The sequence below is a fragment of the Eulemur rufifrons genome, chromosome 16, assembly GCF_041146395.1.
Source record: "Eulemur rufifrons isolate Redbay chromosome 16, OSU_ERuf_1, whole genome shotgun sequence".
NCBI lineage: Eukaryota > Metazoa > Chordata > Mammalia > Primates > Lemuridae > Eulemur > Eulemur rufifrons.
The window spans coordinates 89431239-89448878 of NC_090998.1; the positions used below are offsets into that span (position 1 = coordinate 89431239).

General features: G+C 43.0%; 1 protein-coding gene across 3 annotated transcripts in view; it reads right to left on the reverse strand.

Moving 5' to 3' along the window:
• The window catches only part of MRTFA (myocardin related transcription factor A), a 186940-nt gene extending 176785 nt beyond the window's left edge, over positions 1-10155 (reverse strand). For 2 of the 3 annotated variants that reach the window (XM_069489875.1, XM_069489874.1), the window contains exon 1: positions 9911-10155. The gene's annotated coding sequence lies outside the window, so the exon portion shown is untranslated. The remainder of the gene's footprint in view (positions 1-9910) is intronic. The other variant, XM_069489876.1, reaches the window with a different exon arrangement.
• Positions 10156-17640: the final 7485 nt, after the last annotated feature.

Consider the following 17640-nt stretch of genomic DNA (forward strand, 5'->3'; position numbering starts at 1 on the left):
TGGAGTTGGTGAGAAATAATCAGATTATGAGTATATTTTGAAGACAGAGCTAACAGGATTTGCTGATCGACTGGATTCTATGAAGAAACAGAAAATGACTCCAGTTCTTGTCTGAGTAACTAGAAAGCGTTGTCATTTTAATTAGAAAGGGAAAACTCACTGGCTCAACAACATGCAAGTCAGTAGTGACCACCATGAAAACTGTTTTGGTAGAACTGGCGGCTGGATACCAGATTAGAAAGTCCAGGATACTATGTTCTTATAATTCACTTTGTATACTGTTCTGTTCTCTTTCTGGTTATATTATTCATCTATTCATTGTCTTCCCCTTTACCTACCTCCAATTTTCAACAGATCAAAGTTCAAGTATTAAATTGATTAATTCTCAAGGAGGCTAAAGGAAATATGTTCAGGATACTGCCCTTTAAGCAAAAGGAGGACAGGATCAGAAAAGGGGGTTTCATTCATTCAACGAGTATTTATTGAGCATCTACTATATGCCATGCCAAACACTATGCTGGATGCTGGCAATATGGCAATGAAAAGACAGACATGGTCCCTGGCTTCATGAAGCTTATGAGAAAAGCATAAAATAGCCAGACACAGTGGCTCGCACCTGTGATCCCAGCTACTCTTTGAGCCCAGGAGTTTAAGGCTGCAGCAAGCTATGACTGCATGATCATGCCACTGCACTCCAGTCTGGGCAACAGAGTGAGACCCTGTCTTGAAAGACAGAAAGAAAGAATTATACAATTATTTAATTGTAATAGTAGCTAGTGCTACAAAAGAAAATTTTGGGGTGCTATAAAAATTTACATGTATCGAATGCCTACGATGTTCTAAATGCTTTACATGTAACTTTATTAATATCTCGTACAACTATCCTATGAGGAAATGGAGATTCAAAAGATTAATTCCCTTGCCCAAGATCACCAAACCAGTGAGTGGTAGAGCCAGACTTAAAAACAGGTACATTTAACTCCAAAACCCATCACTACTATCTCTCAACAGTGGGGAAACCTACTATGCTTTTTTTAAAAACAAAATAAAGACACGCCCAAAAGAGACAGAGAGGGTTATCCAAGTAAAGTTTTAAGAATCCCTGCTCTAGAAAGAGCTTTCTAAGCTTTCTAAGCTCACTTGATGAAGGTGAATTTTGGAGGGTATTCAAAAATCCCTTAACACTCTCCAAATAGAACAAAAGGTTACACTATAATTAACTCAGTTTTATTTAGGCACCCAACAGGTTATTAGACATGTTGAAAATAAAATGTCATGAGTAGCTTGTCCAAATTGTACAAGTCATGCCCAGTTTTCATATATACTGATTCTGCCAGATTTACCTTCAGAATCAGCTTTCAGGTAAAGGTCAAAAGCGGGGGAAAGAAAGGTCAATCATGCTACAAAATGTCATAGGAAAATGATTAAATAAATAAACATCTGACTTATGGTATACAAAGTCTCATGACAGATATCACACTAATGAACCATACCATCTTATAAATTTCTACTGGATAAAGGAAATCTTTCCATTTATTTCATTTCAAATCATTAATATATGATTTCATTATGTTCTTCATTCCCTGTTACCATTCTAGGACCTCCACCTCCTCCAAAAAAATCTGAACAGAAAGGAAATACCAACAAGATAATGTGAAATGGTTCACTGAATTTTTTTTTTTTGAGACAGAGTCTCATTCTGTTGCCCGGGCTAGAGTGCCACAGCATCAACCTAGCTCACAGCAATCTCAAATTCCTGGGCTCAAGCAATTCTCCTGCCTCAATCTCCCAAGTAGCTGGGACTACAGGCATGTGCCACCATGCCCGGCTAATTTTTTCTATATATTTTTAGTTGTCAGGTTAATTTCTTTCTATTTTTTAGTAGAGACAGGGTCTCACTCTTGCTCAGGCTGGTCTTGAACCCCTGACCTCGAGCGATCCTCCTGCCTTGGCCTCCCAAAGTGCTAGGATTACAGGCATGAGCCACCACGCACGGCCGGTTCACTGAATTTATAAAATGGAATAAAATACCACATCTTTGCCTTCAATGCCATGACTTTAGGGCATGAACCTGAACTGTTAGATTTAAAGAGTGAAAGGCTCCTGAATAGAAGCTTTAGTTTAAGTAATTTCTTTTCATAAAACGTGATTATCACATGTACAAAGAACAAAAAAGAAAACAGCCCTTACTTTTTTGTTTGTTTTGGGTTTTTTTTTATTTTTTTTAGTGAATTTTTTCTATTTTTAGTAGAGAGCAGTCTTGCACTTGCTCAGGCTGGTCTCCAAACTCCTGTCCTCAAGCAATCCTCCCGCCTCAGCCTCCCAGAGTGCTAAGATTAAGGCATGAGCCACGGTGCCCGGCTACTTACTTTTAATTTCTAAATTCTGTTTCCCCATCTCTTCCTCTTAATGGAAAGACAGTTTGTGTGTGTGTGTGTGTGTGTGTGTGCGCGCGCGCATATATATATATATATATATATATCTATATCTATCTCAAAAAGACTACTTTAATTTTTGGTTTGGGGTTTTTGTGGTTTTTTTTTTTTTTTTTTTTGAGACAGAGTCTCGTTCTATCACCTATCACCTGGGCTAGAGTACAATGGCATCATCATAGCTCACTACAACCTGGAACCCCTGGGCTCAAGCGATCCTCCTGCCTCAGCCTCCTGAGCAGATAGGACTACAGGTGTGTGCTACCACACCTGACTAATTTTTCTATTTTTTTTTTGTAGAGACAGGGTCTTGCTTGTGCTCAGGCTGGTCCCAAACTCCTGGCCTCAATTGATCCTCTTGCCTCAGCCTCCCAAAGCACTAGGATGAAGGTGAAAGCCACCATGCCCAGCCAAAAAAAAAAAAGACTACTTTAAATATATCCATCATGTAACTATTATAAATATAAAATCAACAACAAAACCAAAGTTTCAACCATGACACCACCACTCTAAAACCAAAATGCAACACAGTGTATCCTAAAGTATGAGGAAAGAACAACTTTCCAAGTTCCTATAAATTTTGTGGTAGTGAAAATATGTACAAATTAACCACAATTAAGAGACCTTGGAATCACTTATATCATTTACAATTTAAAAGATATGAAACACTCCCAAAATATTCTAAAAATTTGGACATTACAGTATGCCCTTACTTGGTAAGTATTTATTGAGCAATTTTTAAGTCACTATTAGAGTTTTCCATTTCAGGAATGGGAAGAAGACACATATAACGAATATTACAAAGAATATTTTGAGAGGTATAACACCTTCATAACTACCACAAAGAATTCCTGACATTTTCACTAACTATGGAAAATACATTGAATAGTAACAGACATTTCCTAGAGGTAAAGTTAGGTACTTCATACATACCATCGTAGGAAGCCAGAATCATTTAATTCAAAGACAGATCTGGGTTCAAATCCTGACTGTGATCTTCCTAAATCAGCTCCTCTCTCCAAGCTTCTTTCCTCATCTACAAAATGTTACTACTACTGCTTATTTCACAGAGTCGGTATGAGGATTAATGAGGTAGCACAATGACCATCATAAGACAAGATGCCTCTCTTACTTCCTTTTACATTTCTCCATCATCCTTACAACAACCTCATGTTGTAAGAATTATTAACTCCATTTTACAGAAGAAGAAACTGAATTACAAGAAGGTTAAGTAGTAAGCCTATGGTTACACAGCTGGTAATTGTCAGAATCCAGATCTGCTCATGTCCTTTAACTTGACACGTTACCTCACTGGTTATTTTACTCTCTCATATTAGAGAGTTCAGAATTATTTTCAAATTATACCCAATATACTTGAAATTTTAATATAAGAACAAGGATTTTTCGGAAAACCAAAATCACTCATAATTTCCACTCATAATTTCATAGGACAAGGACCTGTAAGTTGCCCACCTATCTTCAAATTCAGCAATGAATAGAGGATACCCTTCAGATCTCAAAATGAACTACCAATTACTCAAAGAGACAAGAGGATAAGAGAAACCCTTAACCACAATTGTGTACCTCCTTGGGTCTTCTTTTAACCATGGAGTTTAGCTAAATAAAGCCACTGTTGAAATAAAAATTATCTAGATACAGGTACTTGAACTGGAAAAACTGATACTGAAGCAGCAATGGTTGACATTAAATGTCTCTTTTTGAATACTCATATTATTCTATATTCACTCATCTCTCTAACTTCAGCCTCAGTCTCTCATGGTCAGTTCTATGATACTGCCAAAAACCAATAATGACAATCATGATAATTATGTGCACGTAAAGCTGTTCCAAGGACTTTACATATTTTTAACTTATTTAATCCTCACAGCAGCAATATAAAGCAGGCATCATTATTATTCCCACTCTATAGCCGGTGAGTCACGTGAGCCACAGAGAAGACAAAATAGCAAGAGTATCAGTGTTACACAGCACAAGGTCACATACACAGCTAGCAAGTGGAACCAGGATTCCAACCTAGGCAGTCTGACTCTAGTATCTATGCTCTTAACTACTTACACTCTGTAACTGCTTGTCTATTACTCTGATAAGTTACTGCTTTCTTCAATATCAGAAAAATGACTCCAGCCTCACCTTACACATAGATATCAGATATTTGTCCTTATGTCAATACTGGCCTAGATTACTTAAAAGCAAAGCTTCATGTGTATTTACAGCCGCTCCCCATCACTTGCATACTGCCTGAGCTGTGCCTTCCCCCCGCCCCACCATGGGAAAAATTGTCTTCCACGAAACTAGCCCCTGATGCCAAAAAGGCTGGGGACCACTGACTTAAAAACATTTCATATGGCCCTAATTTAGTGTCTACCTCCACATGTTAGCCTACTATGGGGAAGGCACACAGTAAGCACACAATAAATATTTATAAATATCTGTGGAAAGAATTACATTTTGGCCAGGTGTGGTGCCTCAGGGCTGTAATCCCAGCACTTTGGGAGGCCTCACCAGGATCCCTTGAGGCCAAGAGTTCAAGGTCAGCCTAAGGAACAACAAAGTGAGACCCCCTCTCTACAAAAAAAATTTAAAAATCAGCCAGACATGGTGACATGTGCCTGTAGTCCCAGCTACTTGGGAGGCTGAGGCAGGAGGATCACTTGGGATCAGGGGTTCCATGTTACAGTGAGCTATGATCATGCCACGCACTCTAGCCTGGGCAACAGAACAAGAACCTGTCTCAAAAAAAAAAAAAACCCTAAATTTTTCCCAATTCCCTCATTTTCCTGAAAGTAATCCTTCCCTACTCTGAACCCTACCCTCCCTCCCTTAATTTCAGCACTCTGTACCTTCTTCCAACACACATTTTCTACTTTACCACTGTGGTAGCCAGTGTCCAAGATGGCCCCCAATGATCCTCACCTCCTGCCATTCACATCCTTGTGTAGTCCCTTCCCACAATGTGTGGCTAATAGAATACTATAGAAATGACAGTATGTGACTTCTGAAGCTAGGTCATAAAAGGCAATGCAGCTTGGTCACTTGGATTACCTGCTCTGGGGGAAGCCAGCTGCCATGCCATGAGGGCATTCATGTAGCTCTGTGGAGAGGCCCACGTGGAGAGGAACCGAGACCTCCCACCAACAGCCCACACACACTTGCCAGCCACATGAGTGGCCACCTTGGAAGAGGATCCAACAGCCTCAGTCAAGCCCGTCAGATGACTGACGCCTCAGCTGCCATATTCCTGCAGTCCTGTGAGACCTGAGCCTCAGGCACTCCAAGTTGCTCCCAAATTCCCCATACACAGAAACTGTGAGAGATAATAAATGCTTATTATTGTCTTAAACACCAACTTTTGAGGTAATCTGTTACACGGTAAGAGATAGCTAACACATCCACTCTCCAAAACTCTAAGTTCCTTGACAGTAGACTATTTCCTTGATTCTCAAAACTCTATTAAGGCCTTAGACACAAACAGTGTCCATATTTGTTGAATTGCGTTAATGGGCCATTTTCTTTGTTCAATGTTCCTTTTCTTCCAAAATGTACCCATTTATAAACTACTCCTTATGCCTATACTACTTCATCTACAACCTAATGTCTTCCCTTTTTGCTTTCAAAGACCTTCTGAAATATAACCCCCTGACCAACGTTTTTCCTCAGAAGATGAAAAAGTTATGTCATGTCAATCAATTCCAACTATCAATCCTAGCATTTATATACACACACACAGAGTAAATATATATTTGTTCATATTCATCCTATATTCAAGAAATATTACTGAGCACCTACTATGTCCCAAGAACTGCTCTTGAAGCTGAGAACAAAAGGAACAAATATCCTTGCTCTTGGGGAGCTTACCATCTAGTATATACTCCTGCCATAGTATTCTCTCTAAATTAATACAACATTCTTTGCTAATATGACTTCAAAATTCTTTGTAAATTAATTGGCCATATATCTACAAATCCTTTTTTAGCCCATGCACCTAAATATTTAAGCTGCAATCTCAAAAAAAGTCTAACAAACTTTGTAAAGTACCCCATATAGAATCCATATGTATCAATGTCCTCCACTTTTACTGAATGCTCCCTCAGGCCACACTTTTTAGGAAATACCACCACATTTACAAGTATAAAATAAATAAAATTTGATAGAGATAACCTTTATTTATTATATAGCCTTAGTGACTCTAAATCAAATATGAAACATTTAATTTCACAGAAAGTAATTTGTAATAGATGTAGTAAAATGATATTACAACATGGGTAGAACTTTCTAAGATCCTTTATATTTACTTCTACAAAGCAGAGTTAAAAGGAAAAGAGCATACTACGTTTTTAAGCCAGAGATTCAAGTCCTGGCTCTATCACTAACAATGTATCCCTAGATGAGTTATTTATAGTAACTACTCTGAGCCTCAGTTTCCCTATTCTAAAGTTTGGCACAGTGGTACACAGCTGTAATCCCAGTTACTTGGGAGGCTGAGGCAGAGGATCACTTGAGCCTAGGAGTTCAAGACCAGCCTTGGGCAACATAGTGAGACCGGGACTTAAAAATAAATAAATAAAGGTAAAATCGACCGAATATGGTTTGTGTGAGGATTAAGTAATACATTAAAAGCCTAGCTTAATGCTTGTTACATAGGGAGCATCAAGGAATGTTTCCTTCCCCTTTCCTGGGGCATATAACTGCTATGTTAGATTTGTCAGGAAACCTTTCTAAACTCAGTTATTTCTCTCTGGAATGGTCTTCCTCTTCTTCATCTAAGATTCAGCTCAAATGCCATATTCTCTTTGAAACTTTCCCACAAATTCAAAGGAAAAGCACCTTTCACTTTCCCATACAATTCTGGGTTTGTACTTAAGAGTTTTTTTTCAGTGTATTACAATCATCTATCACTTTCTGCCACTAGACTGTGAGCACCTCAACGATAGGGACCTTATCTCACTTATCTTGATAACTCCAGCTCTTTAGAAAAACACTTGGCACATTAAAGGCATGGAACAAAAGTTTGCTGAATGAATAAATGAAGTTATTCCTTAAATAGTATCTGTAATTACTACTGGGTGACCCAAACTTTATAGTTTTGCCCTTTATGGGCTGAGTTCCTGTTTCATATTTTTTTAATCTCTCCCCAATAGTACTTGGCAGAGTACTAAGGACATGGAAAGTCCACAATAAATACTTTTGGATGATGGGATACTTATTACTCTGCCATCTCTCATGATTTGACTCTAAATAAAAAACTTATCATAGTGGATGTGACTTTTGGAAGCTTTTTTAAAAAGGAGTTGTTAACAGCTATTGGCAAAGAACTGAAGCAAGTGCCAGAGCTAGATTATAGACACTTTTTCTTTTCATGTGTTTGTGAAGAAAGTAGTAATGGCCTCCTCCTTTCTAAATCATTTCATTAAGAAACTGAATGATGGCCAGGTGCAGTGGCTCATGCCTGTAATCCCAGCACTCTGGGAGGCCAAGACGGGTGGATCATTTGAGCTCAGGAGTTTGAGACCAGCCTGAGCAAGAGCAAGACCCCCGTCTCTACTAAAAATACAAAGAAATGATCTGGACAGCTAAAAATATATATAGAAAAAATTAGCCGGGCATGGTGGCGCACGCCTGTAGTCCCAGCTACTCGGGAGGCTGAGGCAGGAGGATCCCTTGAGGCCAGGAGTTTGAGGTTGCTGTGAGCTAGGCTGATGCCACGGTACTCTAGTATGGGCAACAGAGTGAGACTCTGTCTCAAAAAAAAAAAAAAAAAAGAAAGAAAGAAAGAAAGAAACTAACTGAATAACATAAAGCCTTTTGATTTGCTATGAAAAATCCAAATGACATTAGACAAAACTTAGTTTAGTAACTTTCAGCCAAAGGTTCCCCACCCTGCAGTCATGGGGCTATGAGCCAGCTGGCTGTACCACCTCACCCCTGGGAGGTGGCTGCTTTTCAACAATAAAACTGCTTAAGAGAAATTTAGAATTTTGGGGGGGTCTTCTAAAGTAAAACACGTAAGTTTAACTTCTTATTGAAAATAAAGCTTATGTTACAGGCTTTGGCTTCATGTAGAAAAGATGCTGAAAAGATCTCAAAAACTTGCAACTTGGGGACATTCCAGACGTCTTATGAGTTTAAAACTATGTAAAAACACATGAAGCGTAGGTGTAATTTCATTACTACATTTAAGTGATGTATTTCACATTCTGGTATACACCCAATTCATGCCAAGTATAGGCTGGGCCTGGCAGTGGCTCACGTCTGTAATCCCAGCACTTTGGAAGGCCGAGGCAGGAGGATCACTTGAGGCCAAGAGTTCAACACCAGCCCGGGCAACAGCGAGACCCTCTCTCTACAAAAAATTTTTTAAAAAATTATCTGGGCATGGTGGCCCATGCCTATAGTCCCAGCTACTTTGGAGGCTGAGGCAGGAGGATCGCTTGAGCCCAGGAGTTGGAGGCTCCAGTGTGCTATGATGATGCCACTGCACTCTAGCCCTAGCAACAGAGCAAGACCTTGTCTCAAGGAGAGAAAAAGAAAAAAAGTACAGGCTGACAAGCAGTTAACCGTCCAACAAACTGTCCTTTAGTTATGCTACAGAACAGGGAAGAAAACAAAGAGAAATCCTGACAAAGCTAAGTTATGCGGGTGATCAAATACACGCTGGTCTCCCAGTGGTTCTCAATATCACAAGAGCAAGCATCTCTTGGACCCTTACTATGTGCCAAGCACTGAGTCAAACGTTTTGTGTGAATTATTTAATACTTACAACAACCTTATGTCGTTGGTACTATTATTATCCCCATTTTTCAGGTGAGGAAACTAAGGCCCAAGATTACACAGCTAGCAAGTGGCAGGTTTGGGAATCTGACCTGAAAGCTCCGGCCACCATGAAGCATCAGTGCTTTCTAATGGTACCCGCGATGGGGGTTGGGGGATGGTAATCAAAGTGTCCAGGCAAACACTTTAACGGGTAAAGTTCTTCGCCGTCAAGTTTCAAGTCCACACACCTGGAAGCATTCAGGTTACTATATGGGCATGAACAAGTCCAGGTGAACCTAACTGCCTGGGAATCCTAAGGACTGCACTCGGATCCTGAAGGGTTTGCACGAGATCCCAGAGAAAGCGGCCGACACCCCGTCTCTGCAGTCAAACACACCCAGAGCGCGGCGAGGGCGGGGTCCTTCGCGTCTCCCCACCCAGCAAGGCCCGGCCGGCCCGGCCAGGCGGTGCACAGGTGCACTGCCGCGCCCGAGTGCCCCGGCCCCGGCTCAGTGACCGCGGCTCTGCCACTCGGGCCCCGAGAGGAGGGGCGGGGAGGGAGGACGGCGAGGAGGGGGCCGGGGGCGTGAGGCCTGCCCGGCCAGATCCCCCGAGGGCGCGCGCTGCGGGGTCGCGAGGAGAAAGGATGCTCCGGGCGAGGCGGGGCCGCGGTGGGGGAGGGGTCTCCTGCCCGGACTCTCACTCACCGCCTCGCTCTCCTGCCGGCCCCGGCTCCGCGGCTTGCCCGGCTCCGGCTCTAGCCGCTCGCGTCTCCTCCCGAGGCTCAACGTCCAGTCACGACGCGCGGAGCTGACAAAAAGTCGGCACGAGCGGACGGCGTGTGGTGAGCTGAACCCAGGGGGTGGGGAGAATGGGACGGTCGCTCTCGCCGCCGCGGCCACCACAGACACTGCCGCCGCCGGCTCCTCTCAGCCGCGGAAGCTGCGGGCCCGCCCACCACGCCTGCCTCCCGCCCTCTACATTGCTCGCTAAATGAGTGACAGCGGCGCTGGCCAGTCAGAAGCCTTGTTGAGGCCGGGCTCGGCGGACTAGGGTGGACAGAGAAGGAAGGGAAATGCAGGAGACTAGGACGGCGGCGCGACTTCCTGTGACTGACGGCACGGCGCAGCCAATGGGCAGCGGGGAGATGACCTCATCGCCGAGGGAAGTCTGGAACTGGCGGAGAAGCGGCTAGGAGGTGGGAGGAGGTCGGCGACGAGCCGAGGGCGGGGCGCTGGGCCCTTAAAGAGGCCGCAGCCCATTGGTCACCCTGTGAGGGGAAGGGCGGTGGACCCGCCTGGACCTTGCCAAGTTGCCGAGGGGGTCAGTGCCCAGTCGCGAGCAGTGACTGCGTTAATCCTCCAGACCCCATCCTGATTCTTCTCGGGGGCTGAAGCGTCTCTGCCTGGGGCGCCCAAGTCGATTATTTCACATTCACGCTTCCCAAAAGGAGACATAAATTCCGCTCTGGCTTGGAGCCCTGAATTCCCGTTACAGTCCCCGCCCCACCGAGGCCCGTCGCCTTGTTTCTCTGAGTCAGTTTCCCCAACGGTAAAAGGGAGGATACTAACACCTACCTACCCCTCCCTACCTGCCGAGGGTGTTGAGATCAGCCGCAGCGAAAGTGCTTTGGGCTTGGAGAAGGAAAAGGGCTGAATGAACCAAAGCGCTTGTATCAGGAGACTCCAGGAAGAGCATCTGTAAAAGGGAGGACTCCCCTAAATGACTCCCGACGACTCTTGCAGTTCTAAAATTTTAAATGCTGATGTCCTACTCTTAGCGCCTCTCCCCCACAACAATGGGAGAGAGGACAGAAAAGGAGAAATAACTCCAACCTGGTGGGGTGGGAAAGAAGGGGAAGCGCTTTCCCGAAGGCTTCCTGGGGCTGGGTCAGCAGGCAGAATTAGAGGAAGGAGTAATAGTAGCTAGAGGGAGGAGGGAACTGGGTATCCTAGGTTTGGGGAGGATCAGGACCCTGTGAATGCGCCAAGACTGAAAAGTGTCGCATTCACACGGTCTCACTTCACATTCCAGAGTAAATTCTTCTCAGAGGCCTCCAGGACTACCCACTTCTGTGAGGCTCAGAGGGAGGGCGGGAGAGGGTGCTGCTTTATCCAACAGCTGCAAAAGCCTTCGTGGCCCTGGGAATTCCCAATTATTCATCTGTAAATCAGCTTCCAGTTCAATACCGCGTGCTGATCACAGAATCCTGGAGTTAGGTGGGATCCTTGTGGTCCCTTAGTCACACACTTTCCCTCAAGGCAAAATCCTTCAACAAAAGCCTTGATAAAATTATTTATTCAATGAATATTTCTTGTTTAAGGTTGGGCGCGGTGGCTCACGCCTGTATTCCTCGCACTCTGGGAGGCCAAGGCGGGTGGATCCTTTGAGCTCAGGAGTTCAAAACCAGCCTGAGCAAGAGCGAGATCCCATCTCTACTAAAAAAATAGAAAGAAATTAGCTGGACAACTAAAAATATATAGAAAAAATTAGCTGGGCATGGTGGCACATGCCTGTAGTCCCAACTACTTGGGAGGCTGAGGCAGTAGGATTGCTTGAGCCCAGGAGTTTGAGGTTGCTGTGAGCTAGGCTGATGCCACGGGACTCTAGCCTGGGCAACAGAGTGAGACTCTGTCTCAAAAATAAATAAATATTTCTTGTTTAAGACACTGAAGGGATAAGCCAGATGAAATACAGTCACTGCCCTGGGGATGCTTACCAAACTGGGAAAGCAAAGGCACATCCTACAGAGACTTCAGTGCTAGGCTGTGTGTCTGTCCCAGGTGTTGCCTCAGAGGAGACAGTACTGCCCCTTGGAATTATTGGGGTGTGGCAGATTTCCCCAAGACTATGGTGGGGCATTCCAGATAGCGTCCACCCTGACACAGCCCTCCAGAAAAAGCCAAGGTAAGGAGGCAGCAAAAACGTTTTATTAATCCTGTGAAGAGAGAGGCACCCATTCGCAATAGAGATTTTACAGGCAAGCTCACCCCCTAACAAATAGGCCTATTCTTTTTTGGGACAACTTTAATTGTATATATTCTATGTACTGTATATATACACGTATATATTGTATATAAAGTGTTCATATATATATTTTTATGGAGGATCTGCCTCCTTCTAATCTCTGACCCTAGATGCTAATATTACCCTCTAAAGCTTCACGGAACATATGTAATTCCACTTCACCCCACTTTCCCATACCCACTATCCATCCCCCCAAAACAAGGATAAAGTCCTTTTTTCTTGCCATCTTTCTTCAGATGAAGGTTTCCATACTCCTCATTATCCTAAAGACTTCATGTGGACATCCTTCAGTTTGGGGGGGGGGGTAACGTGTTATTTTTATCCTTCCAGCATACATTTTCTTCTGGTAAGGGAACCCTAGCTTCCTGTGGGGAACCACTCTTCTCCACTCTTTGTCCACATGGCAGCCATGGGAATGACTTCACTTTCCAGGGGTAAACAGATGGCCCAGTCCTGACCAATGAAAGCACTGCCCCACCCCCACCATTTGTAGTGATTGAGTTAGGATAAGTCATGTGACCCAAGACGTCCTATCAGAATGAATCCTGGGTCCTTGTTAGAGCTACTGGGATGGAGAAGTTCTCTTTGCACCAGGGCTGCTGAATTGTCTGGCTATACACCTGGAGTTAACAAGGAGGACCGCAGGAGAATTAAGCCACCACAAAAGCAATCAGAGCTGAGATACAGATAAATATCACAATGGGTGATGACTTCGTTTGAGAATCTGGATCCAGTTGTTTTCTGGCAATTCAATTTCATAGGTGTCCTGGGTCAGGGTCCTTAGAAACAGTCTTTAAGAGAGAGCCCATGAACAGGATTTATTGAGGGAGGAAAAACCTGTAAGGGAGGAAGATGAGCAAGACAGGCAAAGGGAAAGAACTGAGCAAGGCGCAGCCTGATCTTGTCTTGGCTTGATGCACAGTAGGAGAGCTCTGGAGCATAAAGCACACCAGAGTCATGCCCCCTTGAGGCATGGGCAGCCTTTTGCACTCTAGTAAATGTCAATCATTGGCTGTGGGCTCTAAGGAAGTTAGGGTCGCTGAGGCCACTCCCTACAAACGAGGGCAATTCTCTGAAATTTTGGGCAGCTGGGAACCCTTTGCAGCCAACATGCACAGCAGCTGGGGGATGAGTGCATTGGCCTGGTAAGGAGACACTATTTGAATCTTCCCCTGTGGGCCAAGACATTCCTGTTATTGCAACCAGAATGTAACTACATAAAATACTTAGGTGTGACCAGACCACAGCAGAGTATAGTGAGACCATGGCCTTCCTTGATCTGCCTACGTCTGTTATTCTGCTACACATTTTATATCTGCATTAGCAAATTTAGCGGCTGCACTGACACTCTGTCTCAAACCGACTTTATAACCAATCCTTTCCACTCCCTTCCTGCTAGAGCTTTTCCCCAAAAGCTGATACTAAGCCAAATTCACTCTTGTATTTCTGGAATTAATTATTTAACACAAATGTAGGACTTTAAGCCTAAATCTGCTAATAATTAGCAGCCAGTTATCATTTAGTCCATTTCTATCCTTTGCTGCAACTTGCTGAAAATGTGTGCTGATTCCATTCCGTCGCCTATCCAACTGACCACCACTTCTAATTTTGTTGCAAATGCTGAAAGGGGCAAACCCAGTGACCTTCAGCAAAACTTTAGCAAACCACTAGAGACTGGTTTCCCCTCCTTCCAACCTGCTAATCCATACTCTGGGAAAACTTACTCCACCTGTCCTTTATCTCTGTCCCTCCTCCTGGGGAATCTCTCCAAAGGCGTTTCCAAGGAGGACTTGACCAGCCCTAGCCTGAGCACATCCTGCTCTTTCCTGTTTCTTCTTAAGTCTTTGTTCAGGTTAGTCCTTTTGCCTGGAATATCCTCTCTTCTATCTTTATCTATTCAAATACCAGCTCACATGCCACCTCCTTCAGGAAGCCCTCCACGATTCCTCCAACCTATGTGGATCTTTTTTTTTTTTTTTCCTGGCAATTTGTATCTCCTACTGTGCCAAGCACAATGCTAAGTACTCTAAGCATTGATTGTAAGAACACTGAAATGGGGCTGGGCAGAGAAGTTAGACCACTACTGTTATCCCACCAGGAGGAAATAAGGACCCAGAAGGGTGAGGACAGTGGGCATGGATTTTTTTCCCCTATACTCTATACCTCCTTTCTATGTCTCTCTGTCCCCCTAGACATCTTAGCATCCTTGAGAAGCAGCAATTATTTTTCAAAATATACCCATACCCTCTAAACTGCAGTAAGCACTCAGCAGATAATTTTGGAAGTGAATTGAATGCATGAACAGGGTGTTAAAAATGCTAGGGCTCCATTTAAATGGTTTTATAGGAACTCAGACCATGCCTGGAACTGCAACCACCTATGGCATGAATAACAAAAGTAAGCTAGTTTTTATTCAGCATCTACTGTGCACGTCATCATCTTGTTCAATTCTCCCATCAACACTTCATGGTAGGTACTAGCATAATGTCCATTTTGCAGAAGAGAAAAACTGAAGGTCAAGTGAGTAAGGTGACCAACTGTCCCAGTTTGCAGGAACTGAGGGCTTAAGATGCAGGACTTCCCCCTCCCAAACCCCCGCTGGGGGAAATGGAGAAGGTTGGTCACCATACCAAGACACCTTGGCCCCACATCACACAAGACGTGGTTTAAACACAAGTCTGACCAACTCAAACACCCATGGGATTTTACTTTGGTTTTCTGATCGTCACAGGCAATATAAATGTCTTCTTTGGATACTTTTGGGATAGAATCGAAACATAATCTTATGTTAAATTTGGCTCATATATTTGGGGCCTGCTTGAGACTGGAGCAACTGGAGAGGCAGACAATCACAAAACGAATTTTTTTTTTTTCCAAAGAGAAAAGGAATCCAGGCTGGGGAATGTCATTTCTGGAGGACAGCCTTACTGAACCATTCTGCTTTGTAAGCTGTTCTTTGGTGCCCTCTAGTGGTCTAGAGCTGTAACGCCGCCTTCACCACGTCGGCTAGAGAAGAGGCAATGGTGTTTGAACATCGAGAGAAGGAACTGAACTGAAAGTTCTTATTGCTTGTGGAACAAAAAGATTTTGTTTTAAAAATAAAAACTAGCAGAGATTTTTCTCTTAAATGAAAGCTTGCCATGATTTTATAGCCTAGGGTAAAGAGGATCAGACACAAAATGTAAGTGGGCGCCAAAAAAACTCACTAATTAAGATAAATAATACAATATTTCAATGCACTATTTCAAAAAGTAAAAATTAATGCTTAAAAAACATAATAAACTAAATATCAAAAGTTTAAATACAGAACAGGCAGGATGTGATCCTGTACTCCCTGCCTCACTCGCCTTACCCTAAATCCAGGGAGCCAGGAAAGCTGACCTATTAACTCTGGTTGAGAACTATTGGAGGTGCCAGCTCAAAACCTCACTATAGGAAAATAGAAGTGATCCTTTTCATACGTTCCCCCCAGAGAAACTTCATAGAAGAAAGCAGCTCATCTTTCTGCCCAGAGTAGCCAGAAGGCCTGCAGCAAGTGGGAAATTTCCTTAAGGCTCTTGTTCAGGCACATTTTGAATTTGAGATATTGTAATATAACCATTTTTGGTTTTGTTTTGTTACCTTTCATTAAAACATATATGCTACTTCAGAAGTGTTGAGAAAAGTGCATATATCCTAACTGTCCCACTCAAAGAATTTTCACAAATGGAGCACACATGTTTAACCAGCACCCAGATCAACAGCAAGAAATCAGCAGGACCCCAGAAGTCCCTCTCATGCCATCTTCAGGGACCTCCATCTTGATGTCTGACAGCACAAATTAGTTTTGCCTACTTTTATCCCTTATATAAACGGGATGATACTATGTTGAGTTTGGCCAAGTTTGCACAAACTTATGTGTGTGAGATTCAGTCATATTGTTGTATGTGATTGTAGTTGGTTCATTCTCAGTGCACTGTGTGTATATGTTACAGTAAATTTATCCATTTTACTGTGTATTTGGGTTGTCTTCAGTGTGGGGCTGTTACAAATAGTGCTGGTATGAATGTTCTTATGCATGTCTTTGGTTACCATATATGCATTCATTTCTGTTGAGAGAATTACTGGGTCGTAGGGAAGGCGTATTTTCAGCTTTAGCATCTAAAGCAGTTGTACCAATTTACAACTCTAGTGCAAGTCCCTGTGGCTTCACGTCCTTATCTGGACTTGATATTTTTCAGGCCTTTTTCTTTTATCCAATGAAGTAGTAAGTGGAGCCATATCGTATTGTAGTTTAATTTGCATTTCCCTGGTGAGTAATGAAGTTAAGAACTTTTTCATATGTTTATTTGGCATGTGAACAGCTTCTTTAGGGAAGTGTCTGTTCAAGTCTTTTGCCCATTTTTCTGTAAGGTTGTCTGTTTTTTCCTTATTGACTTGTAGGAGTTCTTTTTAAATTCTGGATTTGAGACCTTTGTCAGATACACACATTGAGAATATCTTATCCTATTCCAAGGGTTGTCTTTTTACTCCCTTAATGGTATCTTTTGATGAAGAGGGATGCTGAGTTTTAATGTAGTTCATCTAAAACTTTTTTCCATTTACGATTAGCACTTTTTGTTCCTGTTTGTGAAGCTTTGCCTATCCCAAGGTCATAAAGATGTTTTGCTGTGTTTTGTTCTTAAAGCTTTGTTTATTCATTTATTTAAGCTTCAAATCTACAATCTTCTGAAAATGGTTTTTGATATGGTATAAGGTAAGAATCAAAATACGTTGTTTCCATATGTCAGGTGACTCATATATGTGTGGTATCTGTTATTGTTTTCTTATAAAAGTAATAATTAAATTAATTTCCTGTTCAATTATATGACTTTCCCCTAATTCTTCAAATGGAATTGATACTTCAGAAGTGGCTGTGCCCTGGCAGGGCTGCCCCCTATTCCTCTTCCTGACACTACTGCACTGGGAAGCAGAGACGACCCCTTCCCTGCTGCTGACCCTCAGAGCCCAGGTTCCTTGGGCTCTGCAAGCTCAGTCTTGGCTTACTGCGTTGAGGCCTCCTCCTTTGGCTTCTTCAGGCCCCATCCCTCTACCTGAGGCCCCTGCCCTTGTTTTCTGCATTCTCTTCCCTCCTCACACAGGGGCCCAAAGTAACAGCAAGCTAGATCAGGCAGAGCCTTAATGAGCCTTGATTAAGAACTTGGATAGCTTGAGCGACATAGCAAGACCCTGTCTCTACAAAAAATTTAAAAATTAGCCAGGTGTGGCAGTGCACACCTGTACTCCCAGCTACTCGGTAGGCTGACGCAGGAGGATCACTTGAGCCCAGGAGTTTGAAGTTGCAGTGAGCTATGATGATATTACTGCACTCTAGCTGGGGTGACAGAGTGAGACTCTGTCTCAAAAAAAGAAGAACGTGGACTTTATCTCC